This window comes from Anser brachyrhynchus (genome assembly GCF_964034855.1).
Source record: "Anser brachyrhynchus genome assembly, chromosome: 1".
NCBI classification, from domain to species: domain Eukaryota; kingdom Metazoa; phylum Chordata; class Aves; order Anseriformes; family Anatidae; genus Anser; species Anser brachyrhynchus.
Genome location: NC_137694.1, coordinates 128,374,624 through 128,389,681, shown reverse-complemented (window position 1 = coordinate 128,389,681; position 15,058 = coordinate 128,374,624). Strand labels below are relative to the sequence as shown.

General features: G+C 40.2%; 1 protein-coding gene and 1 long non-coding RNA gene across 10 annotated transcripts in view; one reads left to right on the top strand and one right to left on the bottom strand.

Annotated features, from left to right (window-relative positions):
* The window catches only part of CNKSR2 (connector enhancer of kinase suppressor of Ras 2), a 223,225-nt gene that overhangs the window by 187,556 nt on the left and 20,611 nt on the right, over positions 1 to 15,058 (top strand). The window lies entirely within an intron of this gene.
* LOC308193443 lies at positions 1,942 to 15,055 on the bottom strand. The gene is made up of 2 exons (XR_013949637.1): positions 3,407 to 15,055; positions 1,942 to 2,096 (listed from the first exon to the last, which is right to left on the bottom strand). It is a non-coding gene; the product is annotated as an uncharacterized lncRNA (long non-coding RNA).

The following is a 15,058-nucleotide window of genomic DNA, read 5'->3' as shown; positions in this document are numbered from 1 at the left end:
GTCCTGCTTTGCAGCCATACAGTACTTCACATTCCACTTTGTGTTGTACAGTATGCTAGATAAGCTTTCCTGCTTAACTGTTATTATTATTCTTGCCTTAATGAAGTTGATTATTCCTGTGCTTCCCACAAATCCGTGTTAAGTAGCTCAAGTTGATAAAAACCTCAGGTGATTTAAAATATATAACTAATTGGGCTAAAACCAACCAACAAACAAACATGGCAGCTTGTAAACTAACAGCATGACTAGACAAAAAAAAAAAGCCTTGCAGACTAGCCTGATGTTTGCCAACTTCTGTCTCTGTTAGCATAGTATTTACCATATTGTTATATGAAACTTGGCAAGGGGATTTCATCCCTCCAAATCATTCCCACTTCTAGGACTCCGTACTCCAGCAGTCTGGGAAAAATTTCCTCCAAGTTCTGTCTTTGTGGATTGTATTAGGTTTGTTCTCTTCCATCATCACGTCATTACTAAATTCTGCAAAGCAGGGCACCCTTGGGAGAACCCCGCAAGGTGCAGCTGTCATTGCTAGCAGCAAGCCTCCGGTACCTCCTCTGTCTGGGCTTCGCTTTTGCTACCAGAGGGCACCTTGTTTACCTGCGGTGACTAATGCTGCTTGCTTCTGGGACCTGAACTTCTGGAAGGAAAAGACTGCCCTTGTCTTATACCCATTCTGCATCTAAACAGCAAAGATAAGCGGGAAGTGGAGGCTCATCCTTCTGTCAGTTGGAAGTTTCATTGGTCCTCAAGAGCTTAACGCTCAGAGTTTACACTAATCACATAGGTTTCATTTGTAAGCTTTCCCGTTGTTTTTCAATATCAAGCATTGCTAATTCTTATGAAACAAATATCACAATAATATGGGTTTTGTTTGTTTGTTTGTTATATGGTAAGCCATGTATTCAGGCAGTTTTGCAAGGATCTCAGTTCTCATTAAATAAAAAATAGATTTCTAGTTGTTGTTTTTTTTTTTTTCGAAAAATTGTTCAAAATCTGGAAGATAAACAGTTTGTCTCCTTTTGTGGCCCCAGTTTGTGAGTTTTGGATCTAGTTGATAAGTTAGCACTCCCACATCATTGTACCAAGTGCAATGCCATTAAGTAGTATGATGTCATGGACAAAGTGTGAAACAAGTTCTCTGCAGGATTTTACTGTATTTACATGAAGAAAATGACTACATTTTAAGTAGGATGGTCACTTTCTGGCTTCACATTTTGAGCATTTCTAGCCCAAAATAATAACAGCTAATTATTTCTTCTCTTCTGGGTTACAGAAGCATGAAGTTTGGCCTTTCAGAATATAAAATATCACCACTGATTTGTTTAGAAGTATTTGATTTAGCATCATTAGAAAATGAGGAGAGAAACTGCCAAAAAAAAACCACTTTGATTTGAAAACAATTTTCAGGCATGATTTAATCATACAAAGATTTATAGTAATTAAACAAGCCTCACCTGGAAGATTTTTCCTGTCTGTAAACTCAGGGGTAGGCAGATATCAGTGGTTCTGCAAGACCTGTCCACAGGGTATGATTTTTCTGCTCTTTACCTATCTAAACATTTCATGTCCACGTCTGAGCTGGTCTGCTTGGGTTCCCATCGTGGGGAGAAACTCTCCCTGCACAGATGGGTACGACCTCAGGCTGCATGAGGATAAATTTCCTATAATGGGGAGTGGGGCGTGCAAGGCTGAGGGGAAACACTTTCTGCTGCTCCAAGGTTATAAAGGAGGGGAGTGTTTGGGTGGGGAGGAAGTTTGCCTTGATGGCTTTACCCAACAAGGCTAGTGAGAGTGGCTGTGCCCGGTGATAGGATGAGGGGGAACGGCCTAAAGTTGTGCCAGGGGAGGTTTAGGTTAGTGTTAGGTCAGAGGTTGGACTAGGTGATCTTGGAGGTCTCTTCCAACCTAGATGATTCTGTGAGTACATAATACAAATTACTGGGGATCATCACAAATTTATTTCTGTGTTAAATGAAAATGAGATTTTGGGTGCAGTTGGCTGGCTCAAGGGGGCTCGGTGATATTCTTGCGTGCAGCAGCGACAGACGTGGCTTGGCCATGTGAGGGGCTGGTTTCAGCTATCACAGCATTTCCTATAAATGCAAAGTAGTTGTTAGAGAGCACTTGAGAACTGGTGACTGAGACCTAGAGAATTAGGGAGTATTTTCCTGTGGTAAAAATAGCAAAATCTGTTTTCGAATTCACATAAAAGTATTTTAATAGCCTCTACATTTGGCATGAAAGTGTTATTTTTACAATTGTACAATGTGAACGCTTGAAATCCAATATTAAAATCATACTTAATCTATAAAAAGCTTGAAGCTGCTTATTCAGAGAATTCTTCTGCTTCTTTACTCCCTACTAGAATATACCTTACTATTTGTTTTCAACTTTTAATTAAGAAAATAAATTTTAATTTCAAGAGATTTTCTTTTTTTTTGTTTGTTTTTATTATTCAAGCTATGTATATGCACAGACTTTTACAGTAGAAAATCTATATTTTTAACTTTAATGTAATGGTTTTAGGGACTCCGCAGTCCAATTTACAAGTTCTGCTCACAGATGTGGCCACCTTATAGTGGCCATCATGAATTTCATATTATACACAGGCTATCCTTGCATCTTGACAAAGTCAATAAATTTGATTCTATGAACATCTTGCACAGTCTGTAAAATATGTGTGAAGTATTTACATAGTAAAAGAAGTGGAAAACAGGGTGTGTTTTAGTTTTGCTGGGAATACTTTTTTTTTTTTTTTTTTTTAAAGAAGGCTGAAATTTTTGGTTCCATTAATTTTTGAACTATTAGTAGAAAGTGGGAGTAAGTTTCAGGGTTTTCACAAGGTGAAAAAATGATTGCCTTGGAGACTCACAACTTGGAAATGGCTTTTACGGTTAAGGAAACCCAAAAATGTCAGCCAACTTCTTCTTGCTCTCCTCCATCCCCCCAAAAAACAATTTTCTAAGCTTGTACATGTTGTGGCTAAACAAGACCATGGGATTTATACTGAGAATATAAAAGTCACTCGAAAGGAAAGGCAGGCTCTTAAGTCACTTTTGAAAATAGCACTTGGGCTCTTGATCAACTTTACTATTCCTGACCTTTAGGTGAGGCTGAATGTGGGAGGCAAGGCCACAGCCAGGAGGCCACGAGCAGCCAGCACCATCTCTTGGAGCCAGGGGACACCTGCAGTCTTTGGACTCCTACTCAGAGGAGATCAGAAGCAGGGCAGGGAGATTTCATATTCCACCCAGGTTTGGCTCTTATGCCACGGCTGCCAGGAGGCTGTGCATGTTGCTGAGCATCACTGCTCCCCAGGACGCTGGGGAATAGGAGGTTGCTGAGTGTAACCAAATAAAGAAAGGAAAGCAGACCCCACCAAGACAGTGGAAGCTTAGCTTACCTGGACAATAGGATAGGAAACAGCTACTTTCCACGAGTCGTGATCTGTAGTGCTTGTTGGGAACAGACAGGAGACATTGGGGTAGCTGGGGAAGAGAAGGTGAAATGCAGTGAGTGGGACAGAGGCAAGACACTGAAGACTAGGAATACATCTGTAACAGTGAGGATAAGCTGTGGAACAAGTTTCCTTGAGTTGTGATTGGTTTTACAAATGAAAATCCCATCAGGCTTAACACTGTGCCATGACTGAGAATGATGGTGTTATAAATCTTTCTCCCTGTTAGAGAACCTGTTTTAAGAACATTTTGTCTTCAGAGTGGCATATTTCTCTTACAAGAAAACCTAGTGTAAATGCATTCACGCTGTGTTTGCCTTTGTTTCACAGAATGGTACAGCTTAGCATGCTGTGCGGGTGAGTCAAGTGGATATACTTTATGTTGGGGCCACATTCAGGTGGGCTGCGCTAGCACACCAAACCATTTCCTCAGCCCAAGTTATCCTCTAAGGAGGAGAATCCAGCATAACCTCATGATTACGTCATAAACCCTGCAATATTTCTGCCCATAATTAGCTGAAGTGACAGTTACTTTTGCTGAATAAAACCTTCTCCAAGTGCTCCCTTAACACATGTCTTCCAAAACCATCACCAGAAGCCTTTGGTGAGACTTTTTCTTCAGATAACTTACTCATTTGTACCATACTGAAATGGAGTAGATATTTTAAAAAACGAAGTCATAAGCCTGTTTCTTATTTTGTTCTTCTATTTTTTGTATTCAGCTTGTGGTTGCTTATCTTTTGCAGTTGCCATAGCTAGCTCCGTTATAAATGACCAAAAGCATATAGGCAGATCTTCATCTCTGTTTCCTGGGATTTATTAACGTCTCCTCCTTTCAGGGCAAATATAATTTTAGTAATAGTTCCACACTGGGCAGGGGAGGTTGGTGTCTACACTTACGCCTTTAACTATGGCATTCCAATTCTGAAACCCCCACATGCTTATGCACACACCTGCTGATCCCATAGGCCTTGCCATTGCAAGGGGATGGTTAAACAACCTTCAGACTAAGCTGACCGTGTGCGTGCTGTATTTCGTAGTACACAGGCAAGTGTTTCTGAGCCCCATTATGTAAACTGTAGCCACCAACTTTTTTTTTTCATCACTGGTAGTTGTGCTGATATAGTGCCTCACACCATACTGTAACCAGAAAAAAAAATCAATTCTTGCCCATTCCTACCTTGTATACTTTCTCATAAGAAACTCGAATTGAGAAAGTTCTTGGTTTTCCACACCGTTTTTATATAAATGTATCACATAGTACACACTGAACTTTGTTACCTCTGTAACCACAGTAAAATGTTTAATATATCAGATAAAAGCAAGGACACTATAAAAGGTAGCATGACCTCTATGTATTTCTGAATGGTTTTCCTTGGGTCTCTTTTCCAGAAGCAATCTTGTTTTCTGTGCTTCTTTTACGTTAGTTATGAAAGACATGATATAAATCAAAGATCAGTTCATAGCCTAATTCTATGTTGTTGCACCAGGATAATTCCTCTAGAACCTCTCCACCTATATTTCTGGAATAAAAAATTTTTATGAAGATGAACATAAATTCAAGTCACTGCAAATTACATAGGCATCAGTGAGAAGTCTAATGTTGTAAAGCCTATTTGGAATATCCATGTGTACTGGTAGCAATTCCTGATGTTATACAATAAAATTAGTGAGCTTTTTGCCATCAAATATGCAGCTTCTTTAAGAGAGTATTCCTTGCAGAATTAAAGATTCACTAAGTTTGTGTTTTTAACTATTTTGTCTTTTTGTCTTGAAGCCTAGCTTTTCCATTCTGCACAGCAGATGTGGGCTTAGTAAATATTTCCCAAAATGTTGAATCGTGTAGTTCTGTATCAGATCTCAGACTCTTAGCTATTTGCAGTTTAGAAAAAAAAAAGAAAAAAGAAAAAAGAAAACAACAAAGAACTGCAAGTGCAAGTGATTGCATCTGGAGAGCAGCTGGAGAGCATTGAGCCTGAAGTTTCAGCTAACAGCCTGCCTTGAATAGTGCCTAAAAACACATTTCTAGGGAAGAGTTAGAGATCTCTTTGTGGAAGAGAAGATTCTTCTAAAAAGTGGTTTTATTGCTTTTGAATTTGGGTGTACTTTTAGGCATATCATGTGGCAACAAGGAGTTGTATGGTTTACAGGCTGGAGAGAAAAGCATGTCCTTTGGTTAGTTTTGAATCTATCACCCAAACTTTCAGATGTTCCTTGTAATGGAAGAGGCAACAATCAACCTTTTTCTCTGCTTACTTGGTGCATGTGTGTACTTGTAGTTGTACAGACCGCTTATTATCTCCCTTGTTTATAGGGATGAGCAAGTCTTGAATGGCTCTAGACTGTGCAATCACACTTTGCAGGAAAAGCCTTTCATAACACCAATAATCCTAGCTGTCCATATATGTACCTATTTACTGCTTTTTTATGCAAGAAGGCCAGAATGGCATATACTCTTCAGCGTGTGACACATCAGAGGTTTATACTATAGCATTTTAATGTTTTCTGCTTAATCTTTCTGTATTTACTCAGAAGTAAAAGACAGACCTCCCACGTTCTCTGGTTTCGAGGACGCTGATTTGATATTATTAACAAATATTCTGCAGTCATGGCTTTGCAATCCAGAAGGAGAACTAATGGAACTGTTTGTTATAAGGTGGTTCTGCCTTACAGAGAAAAAAAATAAAGGTGTCATTTTGATGTAGGCGATACATAAAAAGAGAAATGTAATGCTTGTTCACATAAAAGACTGTGAAGGAGAAGGAAGCTAAAGAGACAACATAATTACTAAAAGAAATTAACAGTGGGCATAGGTAACTGAGTGGCTTGAGAAATTACTCAATGAGGAGGGAGGCTGCTACAGTGGGATAGGAACAGAATTTAGTTAGATGATATTCAGGGTTTTCCAGGCTGTAGAGGTGCTAATATTTTCTTGGTTAGTGACAGTGTTTTGATAAAATGCACTTAAGCAAACTGAAGTGGAAGTGAGTAGCCAGTTGCTGGGAATATTTCCCCTGCAGAACAGACCAGGCTGGTGCTAGAGCTTACCCAAGGCACAGAGGACAGCACAGGTCAGAGAAGACACTTGGACAGAAGAAGCCCCTCAGAACCAGCCTCTTTGGGCTCACCACCCTCTTGGGCCAGGCAGGCTTACCTGGCAGTTTTCAAGGCTGTCTGTTTTTGTAGGTGAACCCCCAACAGCGTTAAGGGGTGCTTGGTCATTTCTCCCCTGGGCAGAGCAGGACCCCTGTGCACCTTTTTTGCAGAGCAGCAGCAGTGCTTGCTCACCTGGGGATTGCAGGGGAGTGGGCTCCTGTGTGCTCGATGCCATCACCTGGTTGGATGTCTTTTTTTCTTTTTGGTATTAATTACCTTTGAAATGCATCTCCACTTCTCAGCAGATTGCTATGGCAACTCTGGGGTAGGTTGCAGCTGCAGAGCTGCAGGATTCAGCCACCACGCTCCCTCCCACCCAGGGCTGGTCTTCCTCCTGCTCCTCTTCCTCACCAAGGCAATGGGCTCAGGTCAACCAGTTGCCATCTTGTGCCATGGTGCCCCTTCTGCCTGGAGCTGGGCTGTGCTCTGCGGAAGGGCTCCCCTCCTTTTCATCAGTCCTCATACATTAAGATTTGAGGAAATAAAAGGGGATTTTTTCTGGTTGTCTGCTCTAAAACCCCAGATGGGATAACAAGAGTAACAAGTACAGTCATTCATTCGTGAAAACAGCCCTCTCATTTCCAGTTAAAAGCCATGAAGATCCTGTTTTCACACTCTTGCAAAAGACGAACACTTTTGGCATCTCCGAAGGTTTTGTGAAGTGCTGGGTGGAGGAGATTGAGCAGGAAAAGCGGAATTGGTACTCGGGAGCCTGCGTGGCTGTGCCGGCGGGCCCTGTGCACTGCTCCGTCACCCCGGGAGGGGTGATGTCACCTCTTATAGCCCCACCAAGGCAGCAGCAGGACTCTGCCCTCCCATGCCGAGCACACCTCATCCTCTCTTGTCAAGAGTGTCTTGACAGGTCTGGTGGGTGTCTGGATTTCATGGGGCAGCCAGATAGAAGGGCTGAGGGCTCCCCCATCATGGGGCATCGCACAGCCATGAAACCCTGGCCTATCATCCCTAAGCATCCCTAAGAATCCCTAAGCTATTTGGGCTTCCCAAACAGCCTGACAAATACGTTTTACCTTCCCCCAACAACCACCACCTTTCCATGAGGAGAGATTCCTTGTGGTTTTTTTTGAATGGGTATTTAACCAGAAGCTTGAATGCAAAGGTGATATGACAAAAGGCTCCTTTGATTAGTTTGCTGCTTTTTGCTTCCTAAATTGTGCATAGAATTACTTTCTTAACAAGCTTGAAGAAATGCTATCCAATTAAAGAGATAATATTCACTCTGGCATGTTCAGGGATTTGAAATAATTTTAAAATTTGTTATTTTTTGCTATCTTTAAAGTTGAAATACACTGGGGAACTTTTGACATTTTCAGCATTTGACTCCTGTAAGAGGAGCCTTTAGCCTAATGAAATCCCTGTTCAACTCTGATTTGCTCTAATTACACTGGTGAGTGCATTTTTGGAATATAATAGTCTTAGGATATACTTTTAGAAAAATTTTGGAGCACCTTTGAAAACAGCTCTTGCATGTTAAAAATATACAAGCAATTATATGCAAAAAAAACATAGCAATGTTTGGCTTTCCAGAAGGATACCTTACATAAAACCCTTCTGTGTAAGCTTTTTATGTAGAGATAATTTTCTTCAAAAAAGAATAACGGGAAATTCACCAGATGAAGATATATTCTTTCAGTATCTACCAGACGTGAAATGTTTTATCATTAATCCTTCATTTTATATTCCCAAGTAGGTACTGAATTCACTGTAGCAAAACAAGCAGCTAACTGCTGCATTTGTCTGATGGGCTTTCGGGACACCTGAGAAAGCAGCTGAATCATTGTTTTAACACAGGAGGGGAGATTTGTACATTGTCTTTGCAGAAACCAAGCGAATTAGAAACAAGCTTTCTAAAAGCAGTTTCTTTATATGCCGATTTTGTGCCATGTATTTTCAGTTTGATGATCAGAGGGAGGGGTTTCAGATCTGATAACATTTGTGTTGCTGAATATGGTCCTCCTCGAGCCTGGAAGAGAGCTGTCTGAATCAAAACCAGAGTTGGAGCAGAACCATATGACTTGCCTGGGAACAATCAGGCAAGCTGGGTTAACTGATCCCACACAGGCTAATTAATGTGTGAGAAGAGAGAACAGGTTGCCTTTGTTATATGGAGCACAACCAGCTAGGAGTGGGGGGGTTATCAATATCGGAGTTGATGGCAGTGCCAGATGAGTAATCACATACTCCATCTTTTGTGTGTGCACTTCTCCGGGGAGTTCCAAATTTGATTAAAATATCTCAATGTGAGCTGAATGATAATAATCTGCCCTCCCAACGTTCCCTACCTGGCCAGGTCTTCACAATATCCATGCTGAGCACTGCAGCAAAAGCCACTCAAGAGCCTCAGCAGAACACATGCACGAGGAGGGAGATGCCACTTTTTGCTCAGTCAAAATAGCATCAGTAACTCTCTTCCGTTAACCCACTCTGAGAAAAGATCCTAGGACACGATGGAAAGTCACACCAGCTGTGGTGAGGGCAGCATTGTGGTCCTCTGTGGATGTGAGCAGATAGAGGGGAGGTGACAGTCTATCCCTGCGTTATTTAGTCATGCAAGGGATTTTGTCAATGTGTCACTATTTCTGTTGATAGTATGAGAGGCACCATCAGAAAGAGCAGTTATAATGCTGGGGTGTTCAAGTGCTCTTTATCTAAAGTGGTCTCTACTGCTCAGGGTTAAAAATTTAAATTTGATGTGTTATAATTAATTCTATACATTTCTTTTTCCTGTGAAAGCCTCAAGTGAGTAAATGCATAAAAATTCCAAGAAATATGCTGCATATGAAGGTGATGTAGAGAATAGTCTGTTACAATAACAAGACCAGTTCTCTTTGAATATTTCATACTGAAAAAATTGGGTGATACAAATGCAAAAAGGTAGTACATTACTTTTTTTTTTTTTTCCCAAGATTGAAGTTCAAAGCATTAGTCAGGAGGCACAACTCTCATTTTTCTCCTGTATAGTAATTGTTTCACTAGGAAACAAACTGGAACTACAGTTCCTGCTTCGTGATCAGGAAATAAAGACATCTTTTCAAGCTGTTCTCAGTATAAACCATGTAGGAGGTTTGGTAGATTAAATTCAGCTTTATATGCCATTGCAGCCATAGCCTAACTTTACCTTATGACAGTACTAAGAACTGGGTTGAAAGGAACCTCACCTTTAAATGTATACCTAACGTTGCATGTATTTTGAATATAACATTGACTTCTCTTAGATGGGGCATATCCCATAGAAATATGTGACCCAGTTCCAGTGTAATCCATCAATTGTAGTGCCAATATACAGAAATTTGAATAACATTCACAGAATTCATGAATCGTGCATTGGGACATTAAATCTTAATTATATCTTGTGCCTTCTGAACTTATATAAAATTATATAAATAACTATATACTGTAAGAAATTTAGCCAGTTTCTTTTTTTTTTTTTTTGTCTGACCAGGGTTTTCCAAGCATATGCCTTTTTCTCCACTCTAAAAGAATGATGCACTTTTTTTTATATACCAATAACAGTGGATGTTTTTCAGATTTTCTATAGTCTCACTGTTTTTTTGTCCCAAATTAGGCAATGTCCTCTGTCTGGGAGCAACAATTTGTACTGGTTTACAATGGTAATGACACAAAGTGCTTTACAAAACTAATTGCTGACTTCTGACAGAGCCACAACTCATTGGAGCTGTGGACTGTCACACCAGTAACAACTGCACATGAGGTGAACTAGACACAAGTCAGAATACGTGTGCACAGCTTAAGACAGGATCATATAGAGAATAATGCTATTCTGCGTATTAATGTATATGTTAGTGGTGTGGTGCTGCAATGTATGAGACAACCTTAACTACCATTTTTCAGTTCTCCAAGTGCTTTTTAGTTTAAATGTTTATTTTAGTGGATTTTTTTTTGCTTACTTTTTTAATTTAACTAATGAAGGTATAGGGTTATTTAGCTATAACTGTAGTGTCTGAAGTCCATATCAGGAGAGCAAGGGCGCATCTGCACCTTTAGAAATACCGCGTTAAAAGGGAGAACCCCTGCTGTAGATGACAACCCTGTCATTTCCGTGCTGCCTTCTGCTCACGCAGCCGAGTGCAGCCCTCAGGCAGGAACCGCCACTGGGGACTGTTTGTGTTCTGGCATCCCACCCATCCTCCCCACTCCCCGAGTCCTGCTTTCTTGTTGTGCTGCTTTCTTGTACAGTATTTGTGCTCCTGGTGTTCTTTTGTTGTCGCTTTTAGCTCAGCAGGGGCGCATGGGACACTAAAGAACATACAGTAGTGTTGGAAAAACTGGAACTTGCCATTTGGAGACAGCATATTCCTGTATTTCATTTCACTCTCGTCACTGTATTAACTAAAGTCTCCAGCAGAGTACCGAGTGACTCCTGTCACAGCTTCCCCATCTAACTGGCTTCTCACAGGATGACCTGCAGATATGCTACTTGGGAGCGTAGTGTCAGGAGGCTGCACTGGATGTGTCATCCAAGCCTTTGTGTTGCACCTGTCCATGACCCAAACAGTCCCAAAGGCTGTAGTCGCCTCCCACTGCTGAGCAATGAGCAGTTTATGAACCTGCCAGCATTCCTCCGGGGCAGTCTGTCCAAGCAGCATTTAGCCACGTCCCTAGACCGTACCCCACCCCAGTAGCTGCCACTAGATTTACTACAGAAGCAACCAAACATGTCTCATTATTGGTCTAGACAATAGTTAGGAGCTTCTCAACAATGTTCATTTCCATCTCTTATGCATATATACACAGACGTAGAGATATGTACACAAAATAGGATAAAAATGAAGGAAAGCAAAGAGATTCAAAATGCAGTTACAACTTTACTGATTGGCACTATAGAAGGGAAGTATGAAATTTCCTTTTCTAAAGCTTCAGTAAGCCTGCTATCCTGCTATGATACAACCTGGAAAGCAAATTTACCATGAAGTTGCCATGTAGTAAGTAGGCACCTTGTACTCAGCTTAGGCAAAATATATAATGTGAACATTCATAAGAAAGTTCGTACTCTCAAGTGGCAGCAGTAAAATGCTATGCACTTTCTTAAAAAAAAAAAAAAAGCGAAAACCCTAACTTTAATTAACTCTCATTAGTGATTACTGGTGTGTGCCTTCATTACTTATAAATAGGTCTCAAAAAGAGGAAAAAGTTGCTTCACCTTCCATGCCCTCCCCCCACCCCTTTTTTTGTTGCTTTTTAAGACCTTAATGATTGTGACTCAGACATTTCTCTCAGGTGAGAACTTTCTCCTCTCCCCTGCTTATATTTTTGTTGGGTTTTGAGACGTGTGGGCATGGCTGGAAGGGCCTGCAGAACATCCCTTTGCACTTGCTTGGGTTGCTCACAGCCCTGATGCGTTTTCACACAGCTTTTGATGGGCAAAGGACCTCCCATTGCTACAGGTTTGCTCAGACATACAAGTCCTCACATCTTGCATAACCGCATTTGCTGAAGAAATATGCAGCAATTATAGCAGGCAGTTTTGTTTCTATAACCTCTCTGGGAAAGTCATTTGCTGTAAAGCTATTCTCATAAGACAAACGTAACTTGGTTGATAAATGCAGTAAATTCACTTCATTTTTTTCATAGGGTTGCATTCAGTTTTGTATGTGAATGAGACTTGGTTTATTTTTCAAAATGTTTGTGAGTCTCATGAGTTTCATAAATTGTAGTGTCGATAAGTATCCATCTAAAAAAGCACATTGCTTGTTCTTTGTTATTTGTATTTGTTCTCCTTTAAAACAAATATAAAAGCCCTATTCTGGAAAGTGAAATGTGCTGGAGATATATTCACATAAATCATTTTGCTAATTCTAGTGATAAAAAAAAGAAAAAAGAAAAAAAATGTATTTTAGAATGATAAGAAAATATAATTTTACTACCAAAAGGCAGAATTTCCAAACTCTTAGTGTGCATCTACCCTAATAGGAAATACTGAACAGTTGCTTACTATCAGTAAGTGTTATAGTAAAATAATAAGAAAATCTATTTAGAAAACCCCCCAAAATGTGCCAGTTAATTATATTCACCATCAGATAAATAGGACTGTGTATGGTACTACTTATCTTAAGAGGTCCTAATGAAAGGTGGTTAAGGTACATCGTGACTAATCCAAACTGGGACACAGCAGAATCACCGGTGTTTTGTGATAGTGCCACAAAGGCCTTAGCAATATTACTGAATAGCCTTTTCAAAAGTACGTCTTATCAGCAGGTCTTTCTTCACAAACAGTCATCTAGTAATAAAAAATTTAGTTGCGTTTGAGGTCCGTAAAAACCATCCTGTCCCACAGCCCGCAAAGGTAGCACAGTTCTTCCCCACATCCCCCCCACCAGGCACGGGGTGCGTTACCCAGCTGGCCTCCGCAGGATGTGTGGAAGAGTGGGGTTTAAGTATCTGACAGGTAAAACCCTTGCCCTAATGAAAATACCCCTCCTTTATTTCATAGCCACCTTCTTTCACGACAAGGAGTTTCTTTCATCCGTGCCTAACCTCCCGTGTGAAACCAAACCTCCTGAATTATTAGCGATAAAATTATAGGAACAGCATCCGTGAGACAACTGGATCTCCTGATGCTGCAGAAGGGACACCTACAAAGCAGCAGGAGCCTCCATCTCTTAGTGCCTTTTTCCAAGCAAATCCAAGACCATTATTTTTAATGCTGTGGCTATTAGTATTACAAAACAGGCTGAAATGTGAAAAGCATTCAGCCCACTGAGTCTCCTTTCCCTCTAACCCAATGAGTCCTGCAATGTGCTAGTTTGGGCTTTTGTTTTTTGAGGGTTTGGGTTCTGTTTGGTTTTATTTTGTTTACTTCCGGTTTTATTTGCTTAGGTTTGGGGGTTTTGTTTTCCTTTGTATTCTTTCATTTTGGTTGTAGAATCAAATGTTCCTTATTTAAAGCCATAAGTTACATAAAAGCTTCTCTTGACTGCTATTCTTAGGACGCAGTTACATAAACTGTTTTCCTCTCCCTTTTTTTCCCTCTTCTCCCTTTTGACACAAAGAATTCCTGGGAAAACTAAGAAGTTTAGGAGAGACTGAACTCTCTTTAAGCTTCACAGCATTGCTCACACTGTAACTCTTTGGAAACTCATTTTGCAATTGCTGCCATGGGTGGACCAAATGGCACCACTGTTTCTATCTGGAATTCTTTCCACCTTGAGCCTTCTGTCACGGAGACATTTCTCTTTTTTGCTATCCCAGACCTTTCCTGGTATCCTCAAGAGTAAGAATGGCAATGCTTGGTATTTTCCTTCCTTTTTCATCCTGTCTTTAAAAAACAAAACAAAACACACAAATAAAACCAACAAACCTCTTCAAATAGGCATAAAGAAGTCTAACCAATTAAATAGGATATAATTTTTACATGTTTATACTTTGCCTAGATGAACTTTTTTCCAAAGTGAGGATTATTATTATTATTATTATTATTATTAGACAAATGATCCCACCCACAGCTTTTTCTATCTGGAATCTAAAAACAGTGGATTTGGGAAATCATGGAAAATTTCATATTGTATTACAAATAAGTATAGTAGACAGCAAGATAGGGAATGTAGTGAAACCAGCTGGGCTTTCATAACTGCCCTTTGTGCAGGGACTGCACAAATAGGCAGAAACTCTTCAGCAAACAGCTTAGTTGCATGCTGCTTGTTCCACCTCTCTCTCTTTTCTTTGCTAACACAGGTCTGCAAAAATTTACAGGTTCTCAAGTCCTAGTTTTTGGGTGCTTGTAGTGTCAGCATAGTTTCAAAATCACGTGTAGCTCTGTATCTTGCCTTTCACCCAAAATGTCCAGTACTGGATTGCCATCTAGAATAATTAAAGGAGCCTGGTTGCATTGTGCTACCTCTTATTCTGTTTCACACATAGGCTGTTGCCAGGGTATTTTTCTGTTTATAGCATGTTTGATGGATTTGGGACACACTCTTTGCTTCCTTTCTCCTCATTCATGTGACCCTTTTCCAGAGTTTCCAAATGAGCTCATGTCTTTTAAGTATGGAGGAAACCAGCCCACACTGGTTAGGATGTGTATTGTTCTCTCGTTTTATTGTGTTGTTTCTTTTTTTTAGTCTTTGTTCTGTTTGTTTGGTTTGTGTTTTGTTTGTTTGCTTTTTCCTTTTTTTCCCAAAGCATATCCACAAAGAGAGAACATAAAGCTTTCTGCCCTGAATACCTCCTTTGCATCAGGGATGTATGTTTCTGATAGAGCAAGATGTCATACCGAAACAGTGCCGTGTCTCTGTCCTCGTGAGCATACCTGCATGCAGATTAGAAAAGCTCGGTAGTGCTGCAACTGTATGCCAGATTTGCTATTTGCTCTTGTTTGCATGATAGTATTTCTAATATACTAATATGATATGGAAATAATGGCACATCACCGTTCTCTCAACATATTGTATCACTGCTTTATCGTAT